This window comes from Pteropus alecto, unplaced genomic scaffold (assembly GCF_000325575.1).
Source record: "Pteropus alecto unplaced genomic scaffold, ASM32557v1 scaffold196, whole genome shotgun sequence".
NCBI lineage: Eukaryota > Metazoa > Chordata > Mammalia > Chiroptera > Pteropodidae > Pteropus > Pteropus alecto.
Genome location: NW_006439717.1, coordinates 5,811,549 through 5,822,899, shown reverse-complemented (window position 1 = coordinate 5,822,899; position 11,351 = coordinate 5,811,549). Strand labels below are relative to the sequence as shown.

Sequence of the window (11,351 nt, the reverse complement as noted above, 5' to 3'; positions counted from 1 at the left end):
ATGTGGACTGGCTGATCGGCATGTCCTTCAGTCCATCCTCCATAAATAATATGCACCAGGCTTTTGGGAGTTTGGCCAGCAGTGATCTTGAAATCATTATTTGTGGGTAATATTAAACTATTCTATGTTGCTTGTGAAAAGAGGAACTACTAGATATTTTGACAGTCAACTGAGCCAAACTGATCATCCCTTGTGAAAACTGAGCCTACTCAAGACATATGCGAGAATGAAAGGCCATTTCAAAGGTGAGTGGAGGGAGGACCCTGGGTCAGGTTCCACCTGTTTATCACAGCAATCTTTGTAATTGATTTGCTGGCTCTTCCACTAGTCTGCTCCTTGAGGGCAGAATGCTGCCTATAATTGTTGTATCTCCAGTGCCTTTGCACAACGACTGAAACAGAGTAGGTGCTAATATACATAGATGATAAATGACCATTGGGACTTCAATGGAGGGCTGTGAGGAGAAGGGAGTGAGGTGGGGGCAGGTAGGGCTAATCAGCCCAGGCCCTAAGGTGATCCAGCCAAGGCTAGAGTGGCCTACTGTCTGAAGAGCTCAGGGGCAGGTAGAGACAGCCTTAGATGGGGTGGCAGTGGGCTAGGTGAAGCAGCAATTAGGTTTTAGGGGCAAGATCTGACCTCCCCAAAATAGGGAGTATCAGATTGTTAGTATTCAACCAAAGGAGCTTAGGTTCAAGTGTGGACCAGCTTCTCAGTGGCTAAATCTGATAGCAGGGTGAAATCCAAGCTAGTGTCTGCATGTGATACGAAGACAGCTGCTGGTTGGAAGAGCCACATAGAGATACCTAACTTTGGGGAACAAGATTAATTCCAGATCTCCATCGCCAAAATGGAGGGGCTGGAGTGGAGAATAGATTGATTGGTGTTCTGTTTATTTTGGGACTCTGACCCTGGCTTCCTCACTTATACTTCAAACTAGATACTATTGATTTCCCATACCTGTGTTTCAGGAAGAGAGAAAAAGAAGAAAAAATATATACATATTTTTGCTCACAGCTATTAAACCTACCTATTTTATTTCAGATCCTCTTTATGTAGTGTAGAGACATCCAAGACTAATTTATTCACTTTGACAGCTTAAGAGAGTGACATGATGGCTTCTAATGACCTTTCTGGAAATATCTTGGGTTAACTGGTGCTTTATTTACTCTTTTTTCACCTAAAAGGAACTTTGGAGCTTGTAATTGAATCACTGAAGGAAGATTAAAATCAATCCTGTCTCCCAAATTTAGATCTTAGATTTTACTACATTTTCTCTCCTTTTTATAAAAAGTAGCAATTACTGCTTCAGAACGTTGCTTATTCTTTTGGCCCCAGGCTCAAAGATCTCCTATAGATAGCACATGGCATTCCATAAATATCTCCAAGTATGACCTGGAGTGTCTGAGTTAGCTCTTCCCCTCACTAATGCTTTGGCTGGAGCAGAAGTTCCCAGATATTGGAGTTCAAATAATTCCATAACTGCTAGTCATACTACCACCCCACGCCCCAACTCCCACCCTGAGTCAAGGATTTGTGGGTCATTAAAATAAAACAAAGCTCAAGTAAGCATACAAAAAAATTATATGCTCAATAGTGTGGTTATGGGCTATAAGTACAAAAAAGGAAGAAACTTTCACATACAGATTGCTAGATTTATAGTCCATTTTCTTCTGGAGTTTAAGATGGCAAGGGGGAAATTCTGAAATAGTGGCTCTGTGCCATTTTATGAGCAGGAAAAAAAGGAAATTGTTGACTTTTGCTCACCAACTCTGAAAATCCAGATATGCAATCATGGTTGGAAGAGGGTTGGAGCAGCTTAGAGCAGCATTCCTGATCCCTTGAGAACTGGCTTCCAGGCCAGCACCCTCCACCAGGATGTGGTTTTCTGGTGAGTGAGAGCCATTGATGGGCCTAGAAAGCAGCCTTTTATGTTAGTGTGCTGACCGTGTGACTAGAGCACACTCTCCTTGCATTACTGTCGTAAAGCATTAGCAAAATAATGTGTTACTCATGATGGGATTAGGCAAAATGTATAAAGGAAATTAGTTTACTAACTCCATTAGGTTAAAAGGCAAATGGGAGACTGAAACAATAACCAAATGATAATATTTTAATTTGCAGGATTAGCTATCTGACAGGGAATTTCTCTTTTAATTGATTTAGCTTTCTACATTGTGAAATAATGAAGTTTAAGGAGCTTTATAGGAAGACAGAGGAAATTATTGTGTCACACAAATCAACACACTTATTCCTTTTTATAGAGTTAGAGAGTTACAACCCACTCTTGCCGAAAAGTACTATTTCAGCCACCAAAGCAGAATAATTCAATATGAGAAAAGGAAAAAAAAAAAAAACCCCGAAAAACTAAAACACCCTCAAACCTCAGAGATAAGGAGCTAAAAATGAACTCAAAGAATCAAGAGTACATTTTCCTCAAATGTATGGTGAGATCTCAAGATGGTGAGATCCAGTCCACACTTCTGGGTGGCACAGCTTTGCAAGTGGTATGAAAACTCCTCTAATCTGAAATTAGAATTGCCTGTAAGTAGCTATAGTTTCCTTAACTATCTTCTTAAAAAGGTTAGAAGAGACAGGCAATCTTGCCAGCAAGACCTGAGAAAAATGTGACTACAGTAGGATGTTTATGTCTTTGCTCATCTATTCACTCTTCAAGAATCAGGGAGGTGTGTGAGTGACAAGTGTGAGGAGGAAAAGGAAGAGAAAGGAGGGGTAATTCTCAAAACACAGCCGAAGGAAATGAAGCTCATGTCACAACTGTAGCAGGAATATATTGATACTATTTTTTTCCCCATGAGTGAAGTGGATGCGTCTGTCTGGGAAACACTTTCCATGGGAGCAAAGTCACTGAAAATAAATCTAAGTCATCTGATTTTTCATAGTGCAAATGCCCATCCATAGACTTGGTGACCAGTGCTTGGCAAGTCGTTGTTATTGTAACTATTATTGACATTATTTTTATCTGAGTCTTGAGTGTTAATACTGGAGGACTGCGTTTTCTTTTCGCTTTTTAAATTTGATGCTAAAATTGATTTAGAATGTCTAGCAGAAAATTATAAATTATTCACTAATTTCGAGCATCAGCATCATAAAGATGAGGAAGCTAGCTGTATTACTGTCAGTCTTTCAGTGGTTCATTCTCTCCCTATTCTGATAGGAGTGTGGTTTGCTAACATATTGGCTACGTGGTATCAAGGTTTTTATCATTTCCTCCTCATCTGTCACTTTGCACATCTACTCATAATATTTGGCATATTTTGTGTGTTATCAAGCTCTGGTTAGATTGTTGGCCCTTTGAGAACAGGGGTCATTTCTGAGACTTTATATCTCTCATTTTATATCCCTGTACTTGGTACTGTGCCTGCACATCATCTGAATGCAATGAATATTGGTTGATTACTCTTACATTGATCAAATGTGTAATTCCACATCTTCAATATGCTCTGACTCGAAACCGTAATTTTTAGATCTAGAAGAGCTGTGGCAGGTCGTTAGTCCAACAATCTCATTTTATAGAGGAGAAAACTGAGAAGAAAGACAAAGAAATATATATATATATTATGCTCATAGGCACATGGCACAGTGGGGATTAGAACTCAGCTGTCAGATTTGACTTTTTTATTTTGTTCCTTCCCAGTTGGAGAAACTGGTGTCATTAAGTAAAGCTCAAGAGACTAGGGACTGGTGGCATACATCACGGGCTGGTAAGTCACTCCTCTCATAGTTTTGTGTATAATGACTATAGTGTAAGCATAGTGTCAGTTGTTCTGCATGTCACTCGATACTGTAGGCTAATAGGAATGCTTCTCTGCCTTTATGCAGGGCAAAGAGAGTGTTCCACTGAGCAGTAGCTCCCAGGCATATGCTTATATATAAAGAAGAAAATGAGGTAGCAAAGAATGTGCCTGCTCTTTCTTTTTCAAGGCCCATGCATGGTTTTCTGTAAAGGTTCTTTCTGAGCAGCTATTTCTGGGCCACTAGCCATGGGGGAAACATAAGTTCTTTACTTATACCACAATCCAAAGGGGAACACGCAGGATGGCTTTCTTCTGTCTGCATCCCAAATGATGACCTCCTTTCCTCCTCCTCTCCCTCTTTCCTTCTGAGAACACTTGTCAATCACCCATATGCTAAGCAAAATGCTAGGTAGACAAGCGAGAGAGAATTATGAAAAAGAAAGCTGGTCTGCTCTGGAGCTAACTGTTTTGTTAGGGAGACAAATGTCATAAATATTCACAAACAATGAGATAAACGCTGAAAGAGGTATTTCCAAAGTGTTAATGGGAGCACAAAGGAAGGGACAACTAATGATATCTGTGAGGCCCAGGGAGTGTTTTCCAGGAAGTGACATTGAGTCTTTACCAAAGAGTTATGGTGGAGAGGGGTGGTTTCGGAGTAATAGAGATGTCCCTGGTGGAGGGAGCAGAATGTGCAGACACATGACAACGTGAGAGGATATGGTATGTTTAGGAATCCAGAAGTAGTTTAGAATGCCGGAAAGCAGGGGGTTGTGTGGAGGAGAGCTGAAAGCCGAGGCTGGAATATAGAAATCCAAAGGACACTGGATGCTGTGCTAAGGATTGTATATTTTAGCTTCTGGTGATGGGAGGAAGGAACCAGCAGAGCAGAAACTGACTACATTAATGTACTTTTCCTCAAAGTAACACAAGTTGCTGAATATAAATAGCACGGCTAAAGAATAAAATATATCTGGGCTCATTTCATTTTTCTATAAAGATGAAAATTAGTTCTTGGAGGCAGCTTTTGCAATTATTAGGTTATTTCAAGTGGTATGCAATTGTCCTTTTACAAAGCTTTGATTTCAAATGTATTTTCAATGTTAAGGGAAAGGGCGATGGACAGAAATTATGGAGACCTGAGTCTGGGTCCAGGTCCAGCATTAAGAGTGAGTAGTAGGAATCTACCCCAGCCCGTCTTCCTCATTCTTCAGGTCAGGGATGGGAATAGCGGCTTTCCAGGGATCTTTCAGCACTAGGACTGGAGTGTGTGACTTTGCGTAAGTATGTGGTGTGTTTGTATTTGTGTATTTATATCTAGCGCCTAATTCCAATGAGACCGCAAGGCAATTGGTAATAAAAGGGACTAATTCAATACGAGTCAAAATCTTAAACCTAGATTAGAAGATAAAAGTCAAGTTGTTCAGAGTGAAGAGGAATGAAGCAGGGTCTCTAACTTTTCATTTCGCTAAATAAGGGTGTAATAAAAATAAACAAAGCAAAACAAAACAACCTTTGATTCTCATCAAAAACTGGGACGGTGATAATGACAGAATAAAGAACAGTCTTCTAAGTTGCCATAGTGCCGTCTTATTTAAATTTTATTAATTTTTGGATAGGTGATACATGCATAGCTTTCAAAATTCAAAAGTTAAAACATGTATACAACAAAAAGTTTTCTCCTCGCCCCTTCTCCTGGCATCCAGTCTTCCTTGCTAGGCACTATATTTTCTAGCTGCCAAAATAAGGTAAGAAATACAACAATTTGCAAAGCCTTCAAGGATCAAGGTTTATCACCAAAAAAAGTCTTTTTTTTTTTTTTTTTGGTAGGGATGAATCTTAAGCTCTTAAAGAAATTTGTCAAAAAGATACCTACACAAAGACTCTGAGTAAAATAATGGACAATAAACTCAGTAAAATCTATGGACAGTGTAGAGGATTTTCTTATTTCTGAGCTCGTCATCTTTTTAAAAACTTAAAGAAATATTTAGTGGAATTCCTCCAATTCTGCCCCATTAAACAAGCAGAGTATTTTGAAGGAAGTAGTTACCCCAAACCCCATTTATTTATTCCCTACAGGAATCTTAATTTAACTCCTGAATCATGTTTAATTTTTAATACACAACTGGATTCTAAGATATTTCAGCTCTCAAATGAAGCCCTGTATAACAGAATGGGGAAATCTTTTGGATAAAATTGTTCATAGTGTTATCTATTCATATGTGACAGTACATCTGACAAAGGATCTGGGTTTGGTTGGACATAATTGCTATTCAGCTGTTCTTCTAGGCAGTAATTGGTCAACAGGTTCGACAGCTTTGGGAAGCCACTCCTGAAATGTTAACATGGTGCCTTGGAATCAGCATAAAAAGGATCTTTATCTTCTGTTCGCTAAAGTGGGCACCTTGGCCTTGAGGCTGGTACCAAACAGTCTCGGCACAAGTTAAAATCAAGGAGAGTTATGGTTGACTCCTGTATGGGACTCTGAAAATAATGCAGTGATTGTCAGAAAGTGAATCCTGTGGTTCTGGTTCTTAGACTAGCAGAAAATAAATACTGTAAAGGAGTATTAAAAGCCTTGGATCAATGCACATCATGCAATGTAGCCATAAATCATTGCCCCTAGAATGAAGAACTGACACCAGATCAATGATTGCCAGAAAAATTACATTTTTCATTAAGCGAAACAGAAAGCAACGCTTGAGCGGTTAAACCTAAAACCAGACGGCTTTTCAGGGGGATAATAGACTGTGAGGTCCAGGCCTGCAGTCTGTTGAGGAGGAAACTGTTGACATCGAATTCTGAGGGAGTAAAGAGAAAAACTGAGCATATTTTCTTTTTGTTTTCAATAGTCTTGGAGTCTATCCAGTTAATGGAGGTAAAGATTTCTCCCAAAATCAGGTCCCGTTATAGTGGAGCTTAACCATCTCCCAGGACAGGTCTTCCTTAAGGCCCTTTCAGCGAAGACACGTTTTAGGGAGCGTTCTGGATCTGCAAAACAAAAGCCCTGGTCCCAAAGCTGCAACAGCAGAGACAGCATTGACAGAGATCTGTAATTCACAGTTCCTCCCGCTGCGCTCCTGCGGGGAGCAACAAAGCCCCAGCCACCTCGTCTAGTCTAAGGGACAGGCCTCCCACTGAGGTCTGCCGGAGCCCCCCCCTTCCCTGCTCCTCCTTCTCTTCCGTTCCTCCTCCCCCGCAACACGTAAACCCATTGTAGCTTTCTCAGAAGTACACTAGAATTACTGTCTTGATAATCTGCCTGTCTTTTCTTGGCTCCCCAGCAGTTTCTTCCCAGACACAGGGCAGGAAAAAAAGGGGGTGGGGGGTCTGCATCCGAAAGCTCGGTTTCTCTGTTCATCGATCTCTAGTTTGTAGTGGCACTGACTCTGGAGCCCACCTTGGCCTCAACTCATCTTTCAGTCCAATGGTTAATGACCTGTAAAGAAATAAACAGCTGTTCACAGGGGTCCACATATTAAAAAAGCTCTGAGGTGAATCTTTTGTAATGCAAAGTGTCTTTTTTTTTTTTTTTTGTGATGCAGAAATGCTTCTTTTAATTTATCTGTTTTATAGGTTAGTGCACTATAGGGCTCTCTAACCATAAAGGTATCATTTGTAGTTGTAGCAGAAGAATGCTGATGAGATTTCCAGTTAAATTCAAATAAAATGAAGTCTGATTTCCTTACCTTGGCAGGATGGCCATTAAATTAACATGTCTCATTCCAGCAACCTATTGCTCAGCTCTATTCCACATTAAAGATCAGCATTTTCATTGTTTTAAGTAGCGAGGAATCAGGGGCCTCACCTCTCCATCAGAGAAATACTTTCTGCCTGGCCCTTTTGTTGCCTCCGAGAGTTGAGAGATGGGTAAAAACCTTGTGAGGAAAGCAGTAAACTTGGTGAGAGGGGCTTCTTGTAGGAGGCATCTTTTTGCACCAAACTGGAAACAATGCAAATGCCTGAATAGAGTCTATATTTGTCCTCCCCTGATCATTACACTTCTGAGAATGCAATGTATGGTTGGAATGCTTTAGAAGTATTATTCCACAGGAAAAATATAAGAATAAACAAAGGTAAATGGGCCATTTAAAAAGTAGTGTTTTGATAACTTTCATTTCTATCATTTCTCTTGTACTGAAAGAACATGTTCATTATTAAATTTTGAAAAGTATAGAAAAGTGCAAAGAAATGTATTCTCTGCTCTTCCCCCCCCACCCCCGGGCATGCATATATTACAAAAAATTGATCGCAATGGAGAAGTGATACGTGCTTTTCAATTAATAGATAATGAACATTTCTGCATGTCATTTAATATTATTGTACAACCATTATTTTGTGGCTATATGATACATTTGTTGGATATTAGCATTAACTTTTTTTTAATTCAACGTCCTTTAGTAGTGATGATCATTCTTTAGTTAACTCTCTGTGCTCATCTATTATTTTCCTAGGATGACTTTGTAAAAGGATTTCTGTTTTCTAAAACTGTTTTGTCAAAGTGAAGGGAAGAAGATTAAGCGAGCCCTGACTATTTGGCATATACTAATATCAGGGGCAGCATGACATAGTATTTGAAAAGCATGGGATCTGAGGTCACACTGCCCTCATTTAAACCCCATTTCTACCTTATGGATGCTCAGTTTTCTTATCCGTAAAATGAGATAATAATGGTACCTATGTTCTCGGTTTTTGTGGGTAGTATGAATGGCTTAATATAAAAACACATATCTGAATGTACATGAACATTCTATTATTATATTTTCCTCCCTCATTTCCATCAATGGCCCAGTTGGGTGGATGATTGCAGAGGAGGAAGCAGGGGTCCAGAAATGAGAAGTAACATGCCTACTGTGGCCAAATCCAGATTTCGTGTATCCAGTTCCAAAATGCATTCGTCCCCCTTTATACTATAATTATTCATTTAATCCACGTAGAAACTCAAATGAAACATGTAGCTCTGGAAGTTAAAATTTTCAGTCTCACTTCAGAGCTCTATCAAAGCATTGCTGCTCTAGAGAGGAGCAGCTGCCTGTCATATCTTTCTGTGTTTCCCTCCTGGCACCTGTCACAACTTTCATTATCTCTTAATCTTACATTCCGATTTATTGTCTGTCTTTCAAGCTAGAATGTATGCTCTCTGAGGGAGGACTATGTCTTTTCAATGATTATCACCAAGTCTGGCATCTTAAAGACTTTTGTTGAATAAAAAAGTCAGTTATGTACATAGCCATATTACCAGGTCATTGCCAAATTATCTCCTTTTGCTTATGCAAAAAGGTTATCTACATGTATCAAATTGTTTGGATAATTGCTAACTCTTCCTATCTTATGCGTTTCGTTTGAAGAAGTTTTGTTTCATTTTTTGGTGCTTCCATAGCCTAGTTCTTCTCTTTGAAGACTGTAATTTATCTACTTATTTTCCACTAGATTTTCCTGATATGTTGGATAATACTTTATCTTGATATCTGGTACTTTTGAGATCAGAAAATGTCATTTTTTCCAACATTGCAACCATTCGATTGTGAAGAGTGGTAAAAATTGTGCTGCACACTGCTCGCATACGGTCAGGACTTTCAGGCATGATTGCAAGTTTCAAGGGGATTCAGGGTAGAAATTTTGCATATTGTTTCTATCAATGTTTTTCCTCCACTCACTAAAAGCCCCTAAATATAGCATCTATGTCTTAGTCATTACTCAGCCCCAGCATCTGGTACAGTGCCTGGGACATAGTAGGTACAGAGAAAAAAAGATATTTGATAAATTAATGAATGACTGACTGACTGATAGAAGGAGTGAGGTTTGTCAGATAAAGAGCTCATTTGGATTTTAGTAACACTGATATTCCTCAGAAGGATGAGGGTGACAGAAGCTAAAACATTGTAGGTTTTTAATGAAGCTCTTCAGCCAGTACTTACTTTGGAGATAAATGACCCTAGGGTCCTTGGAAAACTCTCTGGTAAGAAGTCAAGTAAGTCTGTAAAGTTTATCTTCCTTCACAGGGAATTTACAAACTCTAAAACATGCTTTTCATTATGCAGTTAACTGGTAATATCATTTCTGGACTTTTGTTTTCGAATGAAAGTCAGCAACATCATTCTTTTATTTTAAATGGGCTCTTGCTTGCCCTGTTTTAATCAATTCCTCTTTCTTCTTCTGCGGTTCTCTCAAATAACACTTGTACGATTGAAGCTTCTAAGAGAAGAAAAAGTAAGCAGAGGGAAGAAGGTTCTGTTGCTACTGCCTTCTTTCTCATGGAGGATGATTACTGTGCTGAGACAGATGGAAAGAAGATGACACATCAACGTTCCTGAATCCTGGGAGTGGGCTGCAGTTTACATGGGCGATCTGGCAGACCTACCTAAAGCTAAGCTCTTAATTCTGTTTGCTGGTGGCTGACTTCTTGTTCAACTGCTCTAATTTTAGGTGCTAGCATTCTAGGATAGAATTGTGCTTAATAGACATTAAATGTACATTTTTAGATTTTGTGTTGGTCCCTGGAGACAGTCTAAGGCCATTCATACCTTAAATGAAAAAGAGGCCTACTCTAAAAGGCCCTACCTTTTTTCACAACTGGGTTCCAGCCTTTGGGTTTAAGCCTTCGATGGTCCCTTACTTAATATTAATGTGAGGCGACAGCCTTGTGTTGTATATTTTGCATCCTTCACCTTTGCAAAGATACTTCATTTTATCAACATCCCGTTTATATTTAGGAGACATTGTTGCTGCGGTGATATATAACAGACATGCAGGAACTTACAACACCCAGGGCGCTGGATTCTGGGTCTGGGAGATGTTAAGTGGTGGGAGCTGTCTTTACTGAGAGCCTGGTTTCCAACTGTTCTTTGCTTTAGGCTGAAGGGATCACAGCCAAAGAAGCACACTGAGGTGGAGCTGACTGCTGATGACACAGGCTTTTTGATGGCTGAAGAAGTTCCCCCTCCTTTGGTCTCCAGAGTACAACAGAATGGAGCTGCTTTCTCCACCTCAGATGTTTTCTTCTCAGGCTATATCCCTGTTTTCCCACACCGCTCCTCACTGACCCCAACTCTCACACAAAGTTTAATAAGAAAGCTATCAGATAGTTTAAGAAGACTAGCTCTTTGTAAACTACTAGAAGAGATGAGAAGTGCTTCCTCATAGGTCACCCAAGTTACACATTCAATCGTTTTGTTATATTGGGATTCCATATGGTTTACTCTTATTTAAGCCCTGTGTGTCACAAGTACGGTTTTTCTGATGGTTAAAATAATGTCGATGTCTCTTTCCTGTCACCCTTGCCCCATTTTCTGGTTAGTCTTCCTGGTTCAGTCACCAGGTAGTTACTTCCTTGTGTCTGCCCAACACATCACCACTCACTCACCCCTTCTGAATGGATCCAGCAGCTCTATGGAAGTATGACCCGTCCCTCCTCAGCCACCTCTAATTAAATCAAGGTCTGCTACTGGGCCAATTAGAACTCTTTTTTTTTTGTGAGATTTTGAGGAAGATTCTGTCTCTCTGAGAGATTGAAACTTTAATATTTGAGCTTAGAAGTTCTGAGTGTCCATTTTATATTTACCTGGTGGACAAAGTAGTACCATGTGAGATGATCAG

At 39.7% G+C, this 11,351-nt stretch overlaps 1 long non-coding RNA gene across 1 annotated transcript in view; it reads left to right on the top strand.

Moving 5' to 3' along the window:
• The first annotated feature begins 1,563 nt into the window (after positions 1–1,563).
• LOC112483844 overlaps positions 1,564–11,351 on the top strand; it is a 161,260-nt gene continuing 151,472 nt past the window's right edge. Inside the window, exon 1 of the long non-coding RNA XR_003047806.1 lies at positions 1,564–1,888. This is a non-coding gene — a long non-coding RNA (uncharacterized LOC112483844). The remainder of the gene's footprint in view (positions 1,889–11,351) is intronic.